The following is an 18,210-nucleotide window of genomic DNA, read 5'->3' on the forward strand; positions in this document are numbered from 1 at the left end:
ACGCCTCCAGCTTTGTTCTTTTGACTTAGGATTGTCTTGGCAATGCGGTAAAATACCTAGGAATCCAGCTTACAAGGGATGTAAAGGACCTCTTCAAGGAGAACTACAAACCACTGCTCAGTGAAATAAAAGAGGACACAAACAAATGGAAGAACATACCATGCTCACAGATAGGAAGAATCAATATCGTGAAAATGGCCATACTCCCCAAGGTTATTTATAGATTCAATGCCATCCCCATCAAGCTACCAATGAGTTTCTTCACAGAATTGGAAAAAACTGCTTTAAAGTTCATATGGAACCAAAAAAGAGCCCTTCCTTCTTTAACTCGGTGTCTGAGGGGTTTTGTCTGCGGCTTGTCCTGCTACAGTATTAGTTGTTTAACTTCCTCTCTGATTGAGATTGAATGGCCTTTATATTTGGGCACAGTGGCAGGTTCAAAATACACAAATACGAAGACAGAGTCTGGCCCTTCATGGAGCTTGCAATTGAATTAGTAAGAAAACCAATGAGGAAATACATGATTAACAATATTTTGATTAATAATCAATGATGAATAATATTTTTTGATGAGAATTATAATGAATATGTAGACACATAGATGTATTCCCATCTGGGAAGAGAAAATAGGAGGTCAGACAATACTATGATTCTTGAGACCTTGAGATTAAAGTTGGGAAACAGAAAGACATTATAGCTAGAGGTAAAAAAGCATGTACAAATGTATGGCAATGCAAATAGGATGACCCTCAGAATTCTGCGTTCAGGATGGTTGGGTTAGAGTCAACAATGTGTATGGCACATACAAAAGGAGATAGACAGGGGGTTTTACATGACCTATAAGTATTCAAATGCATATAAAAGGGATTCTCCTGAATGATCCATATCCATTTCCATTTTATATGAAACAAAACAAAATAAACAAATAAAAACACACCAAAAACAGCAGGAATGAAACAGAAAAGCAACTCTATTTGATGAAATAATTCAGAGAGGAAACGTTGGACCAAATAGATGAAAAATGGCACCCATTTCTGAGAATAAGTGAGAGAGGGAAGTCAATATCTTTAATTTTTTTTCTATTCCTCTGTTTCTCTGGGATTATGATACCATAGAGAGAGAATTTGTGTAAGTTATTTTCGATTTCTAATCCATGGGTTGCAGTTAGGGTTTGTTTTCATAAGTAACTTCCACTACTTAGAGTGCGATTGTGGAGCTATACCTGCTTGAAACTACGAAACAGCTGAACCATTCCTATCCTCATCCAAGTCCTCCTTTGGACCCCAAAATCCAAAGAAGTCCAAAGTTCAAAGAAATATGACCACTAGTATCTTTTCCCACATGGTCAGTTTGTTAACTTTAGTCTTTGCAAAATAAAGCAGCCTCAGGGTAAAATAGTATTCTCAAATTAACTTTATTATTTCTAGATGAACCTATTACTTTGGGTTTAGTTTGTAATGAAAAACAATACAGATTTAATTATGGTCATAGTTAAATGTGTTCTCTGAGAAAGATACGGCAGTGTTCTTTCACATATTTGCTTAATAAAGTTGCCCAAGCTGACTTCATTTACAGCCACTCAGCAGCTTCCTTCTAACAGCCAAGTCAAAAATCATGAGGCTCAGTGGCTCTGGCAGTCTGCAGAACAAGTATGGTGGCAGTACAGCTGTAGAAACCACAAAGTATGCTGACAAAAGAAGTTATGTGCTCAGTAATCTTTCAGAAGATAAATCTAGAACAGAAGATGTGATACTGTATAAATATTATTTCTTTTATCCCATTGTATAATGTGTCAGTCCTTAGAGAATTTTTTAAATGTTTTAGTAAAGATGTCTCATGAAATAGGTATTGTTATATGCATTTTGGGAGAGGGCAAAGCATTCATCCCAAATACATTTAGAGAACTATAAGTTTGGAAAGGATATTAAATACATCAGGCTCAACTCTTTTCTATGTGCAAAAAAACTAGCTGTGAGAGATAAAATGGATTGCTCAAAGTCACATAGTGAACAAGCAGAGACAGTCAGAGAACACAGGTTCTTCTTCCATGCTCTTTCCTATAGCTTGCGGCTACATCGTGCTACTAAATATTCCAATGAAAATTAAAATGATTTTTAAAAACTTACACCTTGGCCAATTTGAATGGTTCCCCACACAGATAAAGCATCCCCCCAGGCCATACACAGTATCCTCTTAGGCATATACTTGCCCTCATATATGCAGTCCTCACAATAGAGTGCACTGCACAGATGAATGAAGAAATAATTATACCTGCAGATATCCATGAATAGAAGAACATTATCTCTAAAATTTTTAAACAAAGACTTCCATTTCTTTTATGCCACAAAGGCACTCCAAAATTTAGATTCTGGTATCAGAGAATGGGACTGAAAGGAATATTTTAGAGTGCACATAGCCAAGTCATCTCACTTTATGCATGAGAAAAAAATCTGAGGTCATAAAAATAGAAATGACTTGCAAATGATCACACTCTTAGCCAAATTATGCCTGACAAATAATCTTTAAAAACTATTCACGTAATGTAGGTCTCTTGGATCCTAATCCAGAGATTTATTTCTCCATGGAGTTTTAAATTGTGTTTTTTCCCTTGCAGAGAATACATAAATATAAAATAAATAAAATTATTCAAGTGGAATTTAATCAAACCTAAATCAATTTTCTAGGTGAAGAAAATTCGTTCCAAACATTTGACCCTTGAAGCTCATTAGACCATGGCTTCTCTGCATGTTACATTTTCTAGACTCAGCATATTTTTATGACAACCAACAGCACTTCTAGAGTTTCCAAGATATATAACATTTTAAGAATGCAAAATAAACACACATACACACAAAGCAATTTCAAGAATAGAATTCAATCTTCTTCTAGTTGATAAATAAATCTTTCTGAAATGAAAGTTCTGTAAGAGACAATATTGTAGTATCTTAATACTAATAACATTAATAATTAATAATATAAACAATATTGTCTATTTTTATTTCTGTCATATACACAGTGTCTAGAACAGTGTTTGGCACAAAGTAGTATTTTAAAAATAATTATTGAATAAAGAATAGAATTACTGGAACAAAATTGCTGTTATTACACAGGAAGATCAAGTAAAAAAAATTCATAGAGTAGGAAGATTTGATTTATATTAGCTTTCTCAAAATGTATTGAGAAAAACATAAGATCTACTTATAATACCGATTACCTAACACAATCCTCAAAAAAATATATGAGGAAACATGTTCCACATTTGATCAACTGTTCTGGACACTCACAATGAATTCATCTATCTGGGAGCCCAGATTGATAATAATGATAAGGAAAAAAAGTGTTGAAATTTTTTTAACTATCAATTTTCCTAAACTCATTTTACCACAGAATGTTCTTCTTCTTCCCTAAACCTGAAATGGGAGACACCAATTGTGCTGTGGAAATTGTGATTGATGGAGTACATGGAAATGCCACAGAAAGAAAATGTAATACATTTGAAATTATACAACTGTCAAAAACTATAAACAATTTAATTTTGTAATGAATATTTTTCAAGCTTCTTTAACTTTTCTCAAATTCTTACAACATGTATAGAGAAGTGCTAACCATAGTTAATCAAATACCTGAAAGACAGTGTTCCTAACCCACATGAAGTGTAAAACAAATTTCCTCAACTGGAAAATTCAGAAAAAGAGTCAATGAAATAACTGAAGGTGTATGCTTGTTAATATTTGATTTGATTTGAACATTTGTTTATTATTTGAATGATGGCAAAAAAAAAACCCACGGTTAAACAGAAGTTATTAAATAAAATTTGAAGTGGCATATGGGAAAATTTTATATTTCAGGGAAAATTTCAGGTGTGGATCTCATTTAAATTTTAACTATTTTAACTGAATTTGTTGCACAGATTCAGATCCAAGTAAAAGACCTAATTTCTTAGTGAGAAAATTTTCCCTTTAATATAACGGTCCTAAACTTCACTATTATTATAAAGACATAACTGTAAAGAATTAAAGTTTCAAACACATCAGGTTCACTAAATATTGACAAAGAAAAACTATGCACTAACTAGAGTTATATATATATATATATAAATATATGAACCCAATAAATTGCAAGAATCTCAATTCTTCTATCGTAAAAGCAGAAGAAGGATTCGAGGAACAGCATCTTAAATATGGCAATGGTAATGCAATATCTTCTTTATAAACTACACTTTCTCCTAACAAAGATTATTCCTAAATAGGATTGCTTATCAGTACTTACTCTGAGCACTACAGAAAGACAGACACAAAGATGAAAAAGACAGCATTTGATGTAATTATCTAGTTGACAAGTAAAAAAGAAGAAGAAGAAATACACTATAAAACGAAATGTAATGGAATAGTTTAAAAAAATAGCAGGTGTACACAGAGGTAGGAGTTACTAATTTGGACTAGGAAGACAGGGAAGCTGCATAAGCACTGGTACTTGAAAGGGGTGTTGAAAGAAGAAGTTCCAAGCTCCCAAGTGGAGAAATAATAGAAAGGAATTCAATGTAGAGATAATATAATTCCAGGAAAGATTGAAATATAAACGACAAATTCAGAAAACAGAAAATGATGTGTGTTGCTGGATTAGGGATTATAAAAGTTGAGAGGATGAAACTTCAAACATAGGTTAAAGTAAGATAAGACAGAATCTTACATGGCATGCTAAGGGGATACATATTGAGAAGCTAAGGATGCACTTTATTTATAACCAGTTAATTTGTCCTTCTCTTATTACTTAAGTATTTCAGAGACATGGGGAATTGAGTTAGGCTGATGTTCCTTTTCTAAAGTTTCTTACATTCTTCTTTTCCTTCTGGCACCATTCAAAGTCTATTATCAGTAGGATGGTAGAGGTGCTACATCTGTCCTGTGCTTTTTAGGCATCAGAAAGTCAGAATACCTCTTTGAAGAGTGAATTGAATTTTCACTTCCCATAAAACATTAGAAAATCAAAATCCTTTTTTTGAAGAAACGTAACAATTAAGTAATCAAAATTTAGTACTGTGGTATTAATAATACTAATAGTTAATAGACTGTAGAAAAAAAGATAACGCCTTCCTTCTAGAAAAGCAAAATGTTATAAAGCCAAAAATAACTTTAGATTTAGATTTTAGAATTCAATTATTGAGTTTCAGGAGTGGAAAAGTTATGATATTTTATCAATATTATTTAAAGACCTTGAAAAAGCTGCAATATCTTTAATTCCTCTTGAAATTTCCTCTTTAGCTGCAATAATATAGAGCCCTGAATTTTCCCATTTTAACTATTGCCAGGTCTCCAATCAATTCTTCCATGCTACCTTAAATTTTACCAAATCTTCTGGGGCTAGATCTGGCTAGCATCTTGTAAAATGTCTTTATGTGCATTCCATTACTCTTTCACAGCTTTATATTAAATTATTGTCCTTTAAGTCTGGGCAAGGAGACTGAATTCTTTGAAGCATGGGGACAACTATATAAATCTGGCATTGTATTAACAACAGTGCTGAACTAGCTCCAATTCTGTAAGTAGCAACATCTCTTCAGCTCAACGGTACAGGGCCTAGGTCTTCAGCCTCAGAATCTTTTCCAGTATATTAATAACTCAGATATTCATACATCTACTTATTTAATAAAACAGATTGAATTAGAGGCAAAAATCCTAACAGCCTTTCAATAAAAGATCTCACAAAGTGCCCTAATTGTGGCATGTAATTATTGATAATAAGACATAGATTTTATTTTATAGGGTACCTGAGCATATATACATCAGGAAACTAAAAAGTGTGTTCATTCTTTACAAAGACAGTGTATAGTTACATGATGGGCTTTGCTTAAATTAAATTGAATATTGTATTTAACATTTTGAAGAGAAAATGAAAACTTTGAAGCAAATAAAACTAGTTTTTCTACTATTGCATTTAGGTGTTTATTCATGAAACTCATGTCTCATGAGCTATTCTAAAAGTAAAAATGTACAATTCTTTGGTTGTTTCCCTGAATGTTATTTTTTTCCAATATTGGAAAGACAATTGGGTTAATGTTTCTGAGAAACCTTTGAATATTATAATCTAACTATTCAATTACTCAATTTTGATGACTAATTATACCATTCTGCTATAGTCGCAGCTATGCGTCAGGAAATTGTAGTATTTCCCAGTAAGTGTTGAAGTAAGATTTTAACAGCAATGAACTCTGTGTGGACATCACACAGAGATTTATAATACTTGTAGATTCTTAAGTTTGCTTTTCTGCATCTCTGTTTTTGTTTTACAAAGTTCTTTTACCTCCTGTCACTGAAGGTTGATAATATCTATCGCAGTCTCCATGGTGCAGGACAGTTCTCTGTGTGGCTTTGGACTGAACCAGTTCTTTCCACTTGTTTTGCTTGCAATTCTAAAGAATAAGTGTAGAATATGCTGAGAACATGACATCCAGCGATAAGGAGGGACTGGTCAGGAAAGCCCAGGTTCTGTTCCAGTACCCCCCTAGAAACAGGATGTCCTTCAGTGCTTTAGCCAAGAGAGTAGTGTGTCCTTTGTGCATAAAACCATGGAAGGCTACTTTTCAGGTTACCTGAGCTGCAGTGCAAAAGGAGCATGCACAGATGAGACTATGGATAAAATACATGAGGAAAGGTGGAACTGTCACATTGATATTCAAAGAATAATGTAATAAAACGACTCTGTGCTCTATCTCCAAGCCTGCTCTAAAGACTATGAGAAAAGTTACAAACAAAAGTACCAACTCTTCTCTCACCTCCAGCATATATGAAAGGAACAGAGGGCTTTACACTAATCTTCACAGAGCCACATTTACGCATACCATGGACCTGATTATGGGGCAATTGATCACAACTTTATTGGATCCTTCTTTTAATTTCTAGCACAGCAGAACTGCACAGATTTCTGTGAGGTTCTTCCGGTGAGCAAGTTCATACAAAAATATTGTGTTTCATGACCTGAAATAAGTATATTGGCACATTTATTAAGTACATTACTCCTTATGCCTTTAAAGAGTCTAGATTGAAACAAAAAGACCTCCAGGTGAACAATGGAAAACATGTATTTTGTAGGTGAATGCCAATGAACAAAATAAAAATTTCTACTAATTTCCCAAAGCAGGCCTGAACAATGATTATGTCCTGTCTTTCAAAAGACCCATTCTGAAACAGCAACATTACAAATGCATTTACTATTGCTTTTTGCTGCTGGTGCTTAAATTTGCAGAAGAACAAATTAGTGTTTTATAAAACTTGAACTTAAAGAAACCCCTTAAAGGAATTTATAGTGCTATAAATTTCCCTCTACACACTGCTTTAAATGTGTCCCAGAGATTCTGGTATGTTGCATCTTTGTTCTCAGTGGTTTCAAAGAATATTTTTATTTCTGTCTTAACTTTGTTATTTACCCAATAGTCATTCAGGAGCAGGTTGTTCAGTTTCCATGTAGTTGTGCGGTTTTGAGTATCTTAATCCTGAGTTCTAATTTGATGGTGCTGTGGTCTGAGAGACAGTTTGTTGTGATTTCTGTTCTTTTACATTTACTGAGGAGTGTTTTACTTCAAATTATGTGGTCAGTTTTAGAATAAATGCAGTGTGTTGCTGAGAAGAATGCATATTCTGTTGATTTGGGGTGGAGAGTTCTGTAGATGTCCCCACAAGAGAAAGAAAGAAAGATCTAAATTCGACAACCTAACATCACAATTAAAAGAATTAGAGAAGCAAGAGAAAACACATTCAAAAGCTAGCAGAAGGCAAGAAATAACTAAGATCAGAGCAGAATTGAAAGAGATAGAGACACAAAAAACCCTCCAAAAAATCAATGAATCCAGGAGTTGGTTTTTTGAAATGATCAACAAAACTGATAGACTGTTAGTAAGACTAATAAAGAAGAAAAGAGAGAAGAATCAAATAGACACAATAAAAAATGATAAAGGGGATATCACCACCGACCCCACAGAAATACAAACTACCATCAGAGAATACTATAAACACCTCTACACAAATGAACTAGAAAATCTAGAAGAAATGGATAATTTCCTGGACACTTACACTCTCCCAACACTAAACCAGGAAGAAGTTGAATCCCTGAATAGACCAATAGCAGGCTCTGAAATTGAGGCAATAATTAATAGCCTACCAACCAAAAAAAGTCCAGGACCAGATGGATTCACAGCTGAATTCTACCAGAGGTACAAGGAGGAGCTGGTACCATTCCTTCTGAAACTATTCCAATCAATAGAAAAAGAGGGAATCCTCCCTAACTCATTTTATGAGGCCAACATCATCCTGATCTCAAAGCCTGGCAGAGACACACACACAAAAAAAGAGAATTTTAGACCAATATCCCTGATGAACATCAATGCAAAAATCCTCAGTAAAATACTGGCAAACCTAATCCAGCAGCACATCAAAAAGCTTATCCACCATGATCAAGTGGGCTTCATCCCTGGGATGCAAGGCGGGTTCAACATACACGAATCAATAAATGTAATCCAGCATATAAACAGAACCAAAGACAAAAACCACATGATTATCTCAATAGATGCAGAAAAGGCCTTTGACAAAATTCAACAACACTTCATGCTAAAACTCTCAATAAATTCGGTATTGATGGAACATATCTCAAAATAATAAGAGCTTTTTATGACAAACTCACAGCCAATATCATACTGAATAGGCAAAAACTGGAAAAATTCCCTTTGAAAACTGGTACAAGACAGCGATGCCCTCTCTCACCACTCCTATTCAACATAGGGTTGGAAGTTCTGGCTAGGGCAATCAGGCAAAAGAAAGAAATAACGGGCATTCAGTTAGGAAAAGAAGAAGTCAAATTGTCCCTGTTTGCAGATGACATGATTGTATATTTAGAAAACCCCATCATCTCAGCCCAAAATATCTTTAAGCTGATAAGCAACTTCAGCAAAGTCTCAGGATACAAAATCAATGTGCAAAAATCACAAGCATTCTTATGCACCAGTAACAGACAAACAGAGAGCCAAATCATGAATGAAATTCCATTTACAATTGCTTCAAAGACAATAAAATATCTAGAAATCCAACTTACAAGGGATGTAAAGGACCTCTTCAAGGAGAACTACAGACCACTGCTCAGTGAAATAAAAGAGGACACAAACAAATGGAAGAGCATACCATGCTCATGGATAGGAAGAATCAATATCATTAAAATGGCCATACTGCCCAAGGTAATTTATAGATTCAATGCCATCCCCATCAAGCTACCAATGAGTTTCTTCACAGAATTGGAAAAAAACTGCTTTAAAGTTCATATGAAACCAAAAAAGAGCCCGCATTGCCAAGACAATCCTAAGTCAAAAGAACAAAGCTGGAGACATCACGATACCTGACTTCAAACTATACTACAAGGCTACAGTAACCAAAACAGCATGGTACTCGTACCAAAACAAAGATATAGACCAATGGAACAGAACAGAGCCCTCAGAAATAACACCACACATCTACAGCCATCTGATCTTCGACAAACCGAGAAATACAAGAAATGGGGAAAGTATTTCCTATTTAATAAATGGTGCTGGGAAAATTGCCTAGCTGTAATTAGAAAGCTGAAACTGGATCCTTTCCTTACTCCTTATAAGAAAATTAATTCAATATGGATTAGAGACTTAAATGTTAGACCTAATACCATAAAAACCCTGGAAGAAAACCTAGGTAATATCATTCAGGACATAGGCATGGGCAAGGGCTACATGTCTAAAGCACCAAAAGGAACGGCAATGAAAGCCAAAATTGACAAATGGGATCTAATTAGACTAAAGAGCTTCTGCACAGCAAAAGAAACTATCATTAGAGTGAACAGGCAACCTACAGAATGGGAGAAATTTTTTGCAATCTATTCATCTGACAAAGGGCTAATATCCATAGTCTACAAAGAACTTAAACAAATGTACAAGAAAAAAAGAGACAACTGCGTCAAAAAAAAAAAAAAAAAAAAAAAAAAAAGACACTTCTCAAAAGAAGATATTTATGCAGCCAACAAAAACATGAAAAAAATGCTCATCATCAGTGGTGTTCAGAGAAATGCATGTCAAAACCACAATGAGATACCATCTCATGCCAGCTGGAATGGCAATCATTAAAAAGTCAGGAAACAACAGATCCTGGAGAGGATGTGGAGGAATAGGAATGCTTTTACACTGTTGATGGGAGTGTAAAGTAATTCAACCATTGTGGAAGACAGTGTGGCCATTCCTCAAGGATCTAGAACTAGAAATACAATTTAACCCAGCGATCCCATTACTGGGTATACACCCAAATGATTATAAATCGTGCTACTATAAAGACACATGCACATGTATATTTATTGCAGCACTATTCACAACAGCAAAGATGTGAAACCAACCCAAATGTCCATCAAGGATAGACTGGATTAAGAAAATGTGGCACATATCCACCATGGAATACTATGCAGCCATAAAAAAGGATGAGTTCTTGTCCTTTGCAGAGACATGGATGAAGCTGGAAACCATCATTCTCAGCAAACTATCACAAGTACAGAAAACCAAACACTGCATGTTCTCAGTCATAGATGGGAATTGAACAATGAGAACACATAGACACAGGGTGGGGAACATCACACACCAGGGCCTGTTGCGGAGTGGAGGACTGGGGGAGGGATAGCATTAGGAGAAATACCTAATGTAAATGACAAGTTGTTGGGTGCAGCAAGCCAACATGGCACATGTATACCTGTGTAACAAACCTGCATGTTGTGCACATGTACCCTAGAACTTAAAGTATAATAAAAAAAAGAAAAGAAAAGAAAAGAAAAAAAAAGAAAGAAACCCCTCAGCATTATGCATTTAACATGAATATAATGGAAAATAGAACAAGTAGGAGAGGGAAGAAGATAAGGAAAAATAAAGAATTATTGCTGCCCAGATGGTTTCTTCCAACCACAGATAGACTTGAAAAAATATAGCACAGGAATTTTAATTCTTATTAGGCCCAAAATACAATAGAGTAAGGGTTTAAAAGTATTAGGTTGGGGCAAAAGTAATTGCAGTTTTTCCCATGACTTTTAATGAAAACACACACACACACACACACACACACACACACAATTACTTTTGTATCAACCTAAACCATAAGAAAGTACCAGTTACTTTTTGTGCTAAAATGTTTAATGATGTATTTTCAAGAAATAAATACACACACACACATAAATTATAATGCCTTCACAATCTGTTGGAATAAGTTGTCAGATCAAAACAGACTTGTAAGTAGAAACATCAGCATTAGCACATTGTCATAAGGCTGTCATTGGCATAAGGCTAGTTGAACCAACCATAGCTGAATTATCAGCAAAACCAGATCTTACGGTATAATCATTGATTTAAAAGCAGAGTTCACAGGGGATCAAACCTACAGGTCCTGAACATGTTTCCCAGAACTTAAAATTAAATTAAATTAAAACAACAACAAAGTGCCAGAGTTCCAAACAGGGCCTGAAAATATGAGATAGATTCCAGAGGGGACCTTCTGAAAAGGAAACTATTGCATTGATAATACACGCAGAGCACACTGGAAGGTAACTGCTATGGTCTGAATGCTTGTGATCCCTTGTAATTTGTATATTGAAACCTAATCCTTAATGTAGTGATGTTAAGAGGTGTGGCACCTGGGTAGCAATTAGGTCATGAGGGTGGAGTTCACATAAATGGGATTAGTACGTTTATAAAAGGGGCCTGAGGTAGCTTCTTTGCCACTTCCACCATATGAGGATACGGGAATAAGATACCATCTGTGAACCAGAAGAGTGAGCCCTCACCAGACACAGAATCTGCTAGTGCTTTGATCTTGGACTTCCCACCATCTAGAACTGTGAGAAATAAAGATCTGTTGTTTGTCAGCCACCCAGTTTATGGTAATTTGTTATAGCAGCCCAAGGAAATTAATCCTAGTGGATTGTGGTAGACCAAAAGTCAGACACCAAGGAAAATCAGTAGAATAAGTAGCAGTTTTAGAACAAGACTACTTTTTGGTATAAATAAATAAATCTATACTAAACTATGGGATTCTAAAAAAATTCAGAGTTGGTTTGAAAATGTACATTTTGCCCTCAGAAATAAAATAACTTCTGGTGCCCAAAAGAAAAGAGGCATTTGCAAGATGGAGATGAAACAACAACTGGAAAAAATAAACATAACCAAATACAAGATCAAAGAGGCTATCAAGTATTGAGCTGTCTCTTAATGTTGAGAGACAGAAAATTAACAGTTTTATACTTTATTACCCCTATATGTGCCCAACCCAGTTGTTAAACACACACACACACATATGCAAACTCACACAAAGTATTGTTTTAACTCAATTCATTTTTTATCAAGTTTGATATTAATAGAAGGTTGATACTGTTAATTATACATGTCTAAATTATATTTGTTAAATGATTAGACGATCTAACATTTTGTTTAAAAAGAGCCTCGGAGAGTCTAAATAAATCATGAGTTCTCACTTCCAAAAAAAAGTTCTTGTTGAGACACATTCAATGCATTAACTTTCTCTTATATCACCTTTAATTTTTCAACTCTTATCAGACTATTTTCCTCAGATCCCTAAATTTACCATCTGGGATCCAGAAATAGATATACTACAGTTAGCTGACCTCAATATCATCCTTTAGATTTTATCCTGATAGACTATTTAGTTATAGGGGAGGAGAAGCAGGAAAAACACGTAAAACTCTCAATCCCAAGCCAGTTAGTTAGTAATTCTTTTATGTTTCAAAAAAACATTTCAAACCAATCCACAAATAATGCCTCCTAAATAATGCCTCCTAATTGTGTACTTAAAATTGCAATAGAATCCTATACAATAAAATGTTGGAAACATAAAAAATGAAAAGGCAAGAAACATAGTGCACTGCTTTGGAGATGTTAATGCACTTATTTTTTTTTATCACTGATAATGATATCATCCAGAAGTATCAAGGATTATACATATAGCCAACTTTTTAGATGCTATGCCCTAGTGCAAAGGAAATGTGTTTTCCATACAAAACCACTACATCCAGATATGTTGAACCATATTTCCAGATACCCTTTACCAGCACTCCACTTTGGCTTTGCATTAAAACAAAATTTACTTAGAGGCCTCACAAATAATAGCTCTCTAGTGTCCAATTATTGCTTGCAATTCAAGGAAATGTCTACTTATGGAAAGGCATCAGGCCAATCACAAATTCAAGTAATAGCCTTTGTAACTCAGTCCTACATTTTGATCATTTTCCTATAAAAACTACAAAAACTTTTAGCAGGATACTATACATGGGTTAAAAAGTCATACCATTTTGTGCCAAAATAGTAAGCCAGGACAGTAAGTTATATATGTAAAAAACAATGTCAATGCTTCTATATATACAGACATATCTATACATGTATACATATATATGTGTATATATATATATGTGTGTGTGTAATACATATTTGCAAATACAACTAATTGCTAATGAGTTATTAGGAGATGTCTAAAAACAAAACTTCTTGGCTTCTGGTTCCTGACAAACAGAGAACTAGCTTAATTTGCTGCTTTTCTTCTTGAAACAAATCATAGAGAAATGTCAATAACTTAAAACTATGAAGGCAGCCTAGACTTAAGGGACTAATAGGAAAAACTGTAAATGACTACTTGAAAATAAAAGTCTAATTTTGAGCTTATGAGAGCTAAATGCATACATTAAGTAGATTGCCCAAAAATGAAGTGCCAAAGGAGAAATAAAACAAGATATAATCCTAAACAAATGTACAATCATAAACATTTAATAAACCACTCATTAAATGGTAGCACAAGCAGGCATGAAATCATGAGGTATACAGAATAGTTAAAGTAATTCACATACCTGACCTAGTTGACAGACAATGCAATACTGAAAAGTATGTGTTCCTTTCAAATGTATACAGGATGTACAAAATGATTGAATACATGCTGAGTTATAATGCAAATCTCAAAAAATATTATACTGAAGTTACACAGAAAATGTTTTCTAACCCCAAAGGAATTCTACTAGGAAAAAACAACAACAACAAAGGTAATCACAAAATCCCCAGACATTTGGAAACTAAGCAAGGTAGTTCTTAAGGCAGAAGCATACTGATCTCAACTCTTCATCTACTTTTAACTGCATCCCCAAAATTTTGATATATTGCATTTTCATTTTATTTAGTTCTCTCTCTCTCTCTCTCTCTCTATATATATATATATATACGTATATATATATACGTATATATATATATATATATTTTTTTTTTTTTTTCCCTGAGGCTTCCTCTTGACCCATGTGTTAGTTAGAAGTATGTTACTTGAAGTCCAAATATTGGTGGTGGTTTAGCTCTTTCTGTTCATCATGTCTAATTTAATTTGGTTATTAGCTGTGAACATACTTTGTATACTTTTAATTCCTTTAAATTTTAGATTTGTTTTATGATTCAGAATAAGCTGTATCTTGGTAAAAGTTCTCTGTTTTAAAGAATATTATGTATTTTTGTTTTTGTTGGGTATAGTGATCTATAAATGTTATTACTTCAGTTTGTTGACAGTATTGTTTAAGTCTTCTACATGCTTAGCAATTTTCTGTACACTTTGTTCTATCCATTACTGATAGTGAGATTAAAATATCAAAGTCTTCAACTGGAATTGTGCATTTTTCCAATTCTTTCAGTTCTTTTTTGTTTGTTTGTTTGTTTGAGATGGAGCCTCACTGTCACCCAGGCTGGAGTGCAATGGTGCAATCGTGGCTCACTGCAATCTCCACCTCCCGGGTTCAAACAATTCTCTTGTCTCAGCTTCCAGAATAACTGGAACTACAGGTGTGCACCACCACACCCAGCTAATTTTTGTATTTTTAGTAGAGATGGGGTTTCACCATGTTGGCCTGGCTGGTCTCAAACCCTGACCTCAGGTGATGCACCCTCCTTGGCCTCCCAAAGTGCTGGGATTTCAGTTCTTTTTTATAAATATATTTTGAAACTCTGTTTTTCAGTGCAAAATGCTTAAAATTGTCACATCTTGGAAAATCGATCCCTTTTTCATCATATAATAACCCTATTTATCTCTGATAATATTCTTTGTTCTGAAGTTTATCTGATATTAACATAGCTACTTAAGTTTTCTTTTAGTCAAGGTTTGTATGGTGACTTAGTCTGCCCAGACTGCCATAACAAAATATCAGAGACTGGATGGATAAAGCACAGAAATTTATTTTCTCGTAGTTCTGGAGGCCAGAAATCTGATATGTTGGCAAGCTTGAGTTCTGACGAGAGCCCTCTTCCTGGCTTACAGATGACAATTTTCTCGCGGTGTGTTTGCATTGCCTTTCCATGCTCACGTGCATGGAAAAGGAGAAAGAGATCTCTCTCCCTCTTCCTGTATGTCCACCAATCCCACAGGATTAGGACCCTATCCTTATGGCCTCACTTGATCTTATTTACCTGTTAACAGTCCTATCTCCAAATACAGTAATATTGGGAATTAGGGTCTCAACATACATAATTTTGAGGGACACAATTCAGGTGTAACACATACAATATCTTTTGCCTTTCATTTTGCTTGCATCCTTTCCTTAACTTCATATTTGAAAAAGGTTTCTTATAGATAGCAGATAGTGTAATTTGTTTTTTTTAATTCAATCTAACAATTTCCATCTTTTAATTGGTGTACTTAGGTCATTCACATTTAACATCATTATTGATATGGTTGGTTAAAATTTACCATTGTGACAGCCGTTTTCTATTTGTTCCTTGTGTTCTTTTAAAAATATTGCTCTCCTTTTTTCTTTTTCTTTTTTTTTTTTTAGATTAATTGGTCAATACTTTTACTGCCTCTTATTACCTATGTTGACTTCATTATTTTTAAGAAAATTTTGTGGTTGATTTAGGGCTTACAAAATACATATTTAATTAATCATAGTCTACATTTAAATAATATTTACACTGTTTCACACAAAAATATCCAAAGAAATGTTAAATCTTAGGAGGCTGAGGCACAAAAATCACTTGAACCCAGGAGGCAGAGGTTGCAGTGAGTTGAGGTTGCGCCACTGCACTCCAGTCTTGGTGACAGAGTGAGACCCTGTCTCAAAAAAAAAAAAAAAAAAAAGAAAGAAAGAAATGTTAAATCTTTCTTACAGAGTATGCCTCGTGCAGTAAAGGCCCTTGGTATCTGTCTGAAAAAATATATATACACGACACACATATTTTTTCCAGCATTTTATAAATGTCACTTCATTGCCTTCTAGCTTGCTGCTTTTCTGAAAAGAAAATCATGTATTTAAATAGTATATGGATCAATGTGCCAAAAACTGAGTATTTAGTTGATGATGTATGAATACTGGCTCACTTTATGGAGAAAATAAAACTGGATTTCTATCTCGTGCTGTACAAAAAGGTACACTTCAAAAAAAGTTATCATTGTGAAAGATAAGTCTTTAAAGTTAACAGAGGGAGGATCAAAGCAGGCAAGATGGCGTCGAGCAGCGGGGAGCTAGGGAATTTATTTGACCACCAGGTCTGGAGGGCAGCATGCAACACGTGGGCCAAATACGGGGAGGGAGGATGGCCTGGTGCTGTCAAAGTATAATACAATCAATTTGGAATCTCAGTACTTATTAATACAAGGAGGTCCTGCTGTGGGAGCCATGAAGGAAATAGTTGAGCGATTCACTTTGTATGGTGCAAATGAACAGTACAATGCTCTAGATGAATACCCACCAGAAGACTTTACTGAAGTTTATCTTATTAAATTTATAAACTTAAAAAGTGCAAGGAGAGCCAAGAGAAAAATGGATGAACAGAGTTTTCTCAGTGGATTGCTTCATGTGTGCTATGCTCCAGAATTTGTAACAGTTGAAGAAACTAGAAAAAAAAAAAAAAAAAAAAAGAAAATAAAGGTTTTAAGCCACGTGAATATATTCCCTTTCTCAAGGAATAAATGTTTTGGAGTAGAATTGTTAACATTTTTAAGTGATTGTTTAAATTATATGATTCTGAATGATGAAAACAATAAATAAGTCACTTCTGTTTTCCTTTCCCTCACCTTTTAAATTGTAATATAAAGACCATTACATGACAAAGAAATTGGTGACAGAGCATAAAGACACAGAGAATTTTAGACAAGACTTCCACTCAGAGATGTCTGGATTTTGTACAGCTGCTGTGAACACGTCTGTGGGGAACTCAAATCCTTATCTTCCATATTCCCGTGAATTGCCTTTATGTTATTTCTCCTCAAAATGTATGTGTTCATCCAGGGGGCATGTTGACAGAGCATCAAACGCCTCTAAGGATGGTAGAAACCATGGTAAAACAATGGGGCATTATAACCACAATGACTCTTTGCAGAAAACACAAATAAACACTTTTAAAAACTCAGTGGCCTACCCTGGTGCACAAAAGGCTATTACTCCTTCAGAGGCAGTTGACAGATTTATGCCTAGGATAACACAACTGCAGGAGCACAAAAGAAGAAGAGAAGACGATCATAAACTTGGAGCTTTTCTTGAAACAAGCTCCAGTAGTAATGAGGTTATGACTGGACCTCTGTTACCAGATGTATCTAAAGTGGATATGCACGATGACTCATTGAATACAGCAACGAATTTAATTTGGAATAAACTTAAACAGGTAATTTCATCTGCCAAAGCCTCCACGGGACAAGCCGGAAGATGTACCTGCAAGTCATCCATTAAAACAAAGAAGAAGAATACACAGTGCCAGCAGCAAATTAGTATTTTCTAAAAAAAAAAAAAAAAAAAAAAAAAAAAAAAAAAAAAAACACTTTTTAAAAAAAATTTTTAGCCTGTCATTTTAATTATTCAGAGATTTTACTGCTGGTATTTTTTAATGCACTCCACTTTGTAATTTCATTCAAGCTACTTGTCTAAAGTCATTTCTTCATTTTTTGATCCATATTTAATTACAGAAACTATTCTTGTCATTATAACATTATTTCTCATGTATGGTAATTATATGTTAATTAATTAAAGCAAATATGGAAGCTTTACAATATAAATCAAGATAGGCAACCAGGAAAAATTAATAAAATAATAATAATAATAATAAAGTTAACAGGTTAATAAATGTTAACAAAGATGAATTGCTCATAGATTCTATAACATCTAATACAGGCTTTCTGTCAACAAAAGGACACAATGAACAAAGTT

The 18,210-nt window shown here is 34.4% G+C and overlaps 1 pseudogene; it reads left to right on the plus strand.

Moving 5' to 3' along the window:
* The first annotated feature begins 16,511 nt into the window (after window positions 1-16,511).
* LOC104656896 lies at window positions 16,512-17,736 on the plus strand (annotated as a pseudogene).
* The last annotated feature ends 474 nt before the right edge of the window (window positions 17,737-18,210 follow it).

Source organism: Rhinopithecus roxellana, chromosome 2 (genome assembly GCF_007565055.1).
Source record: "Rhinopithecus roxellana isolate Shanxi Qingling chromosome 2, ASM756505v1, whole genome shotgun sequence".
Lineage (NCBI taxonomy): Eukaryota > Metazoa > Chordata > Mammalia > Primates > Cercopithecidae > Rhinopithecus > Rhinopithecus roxellana.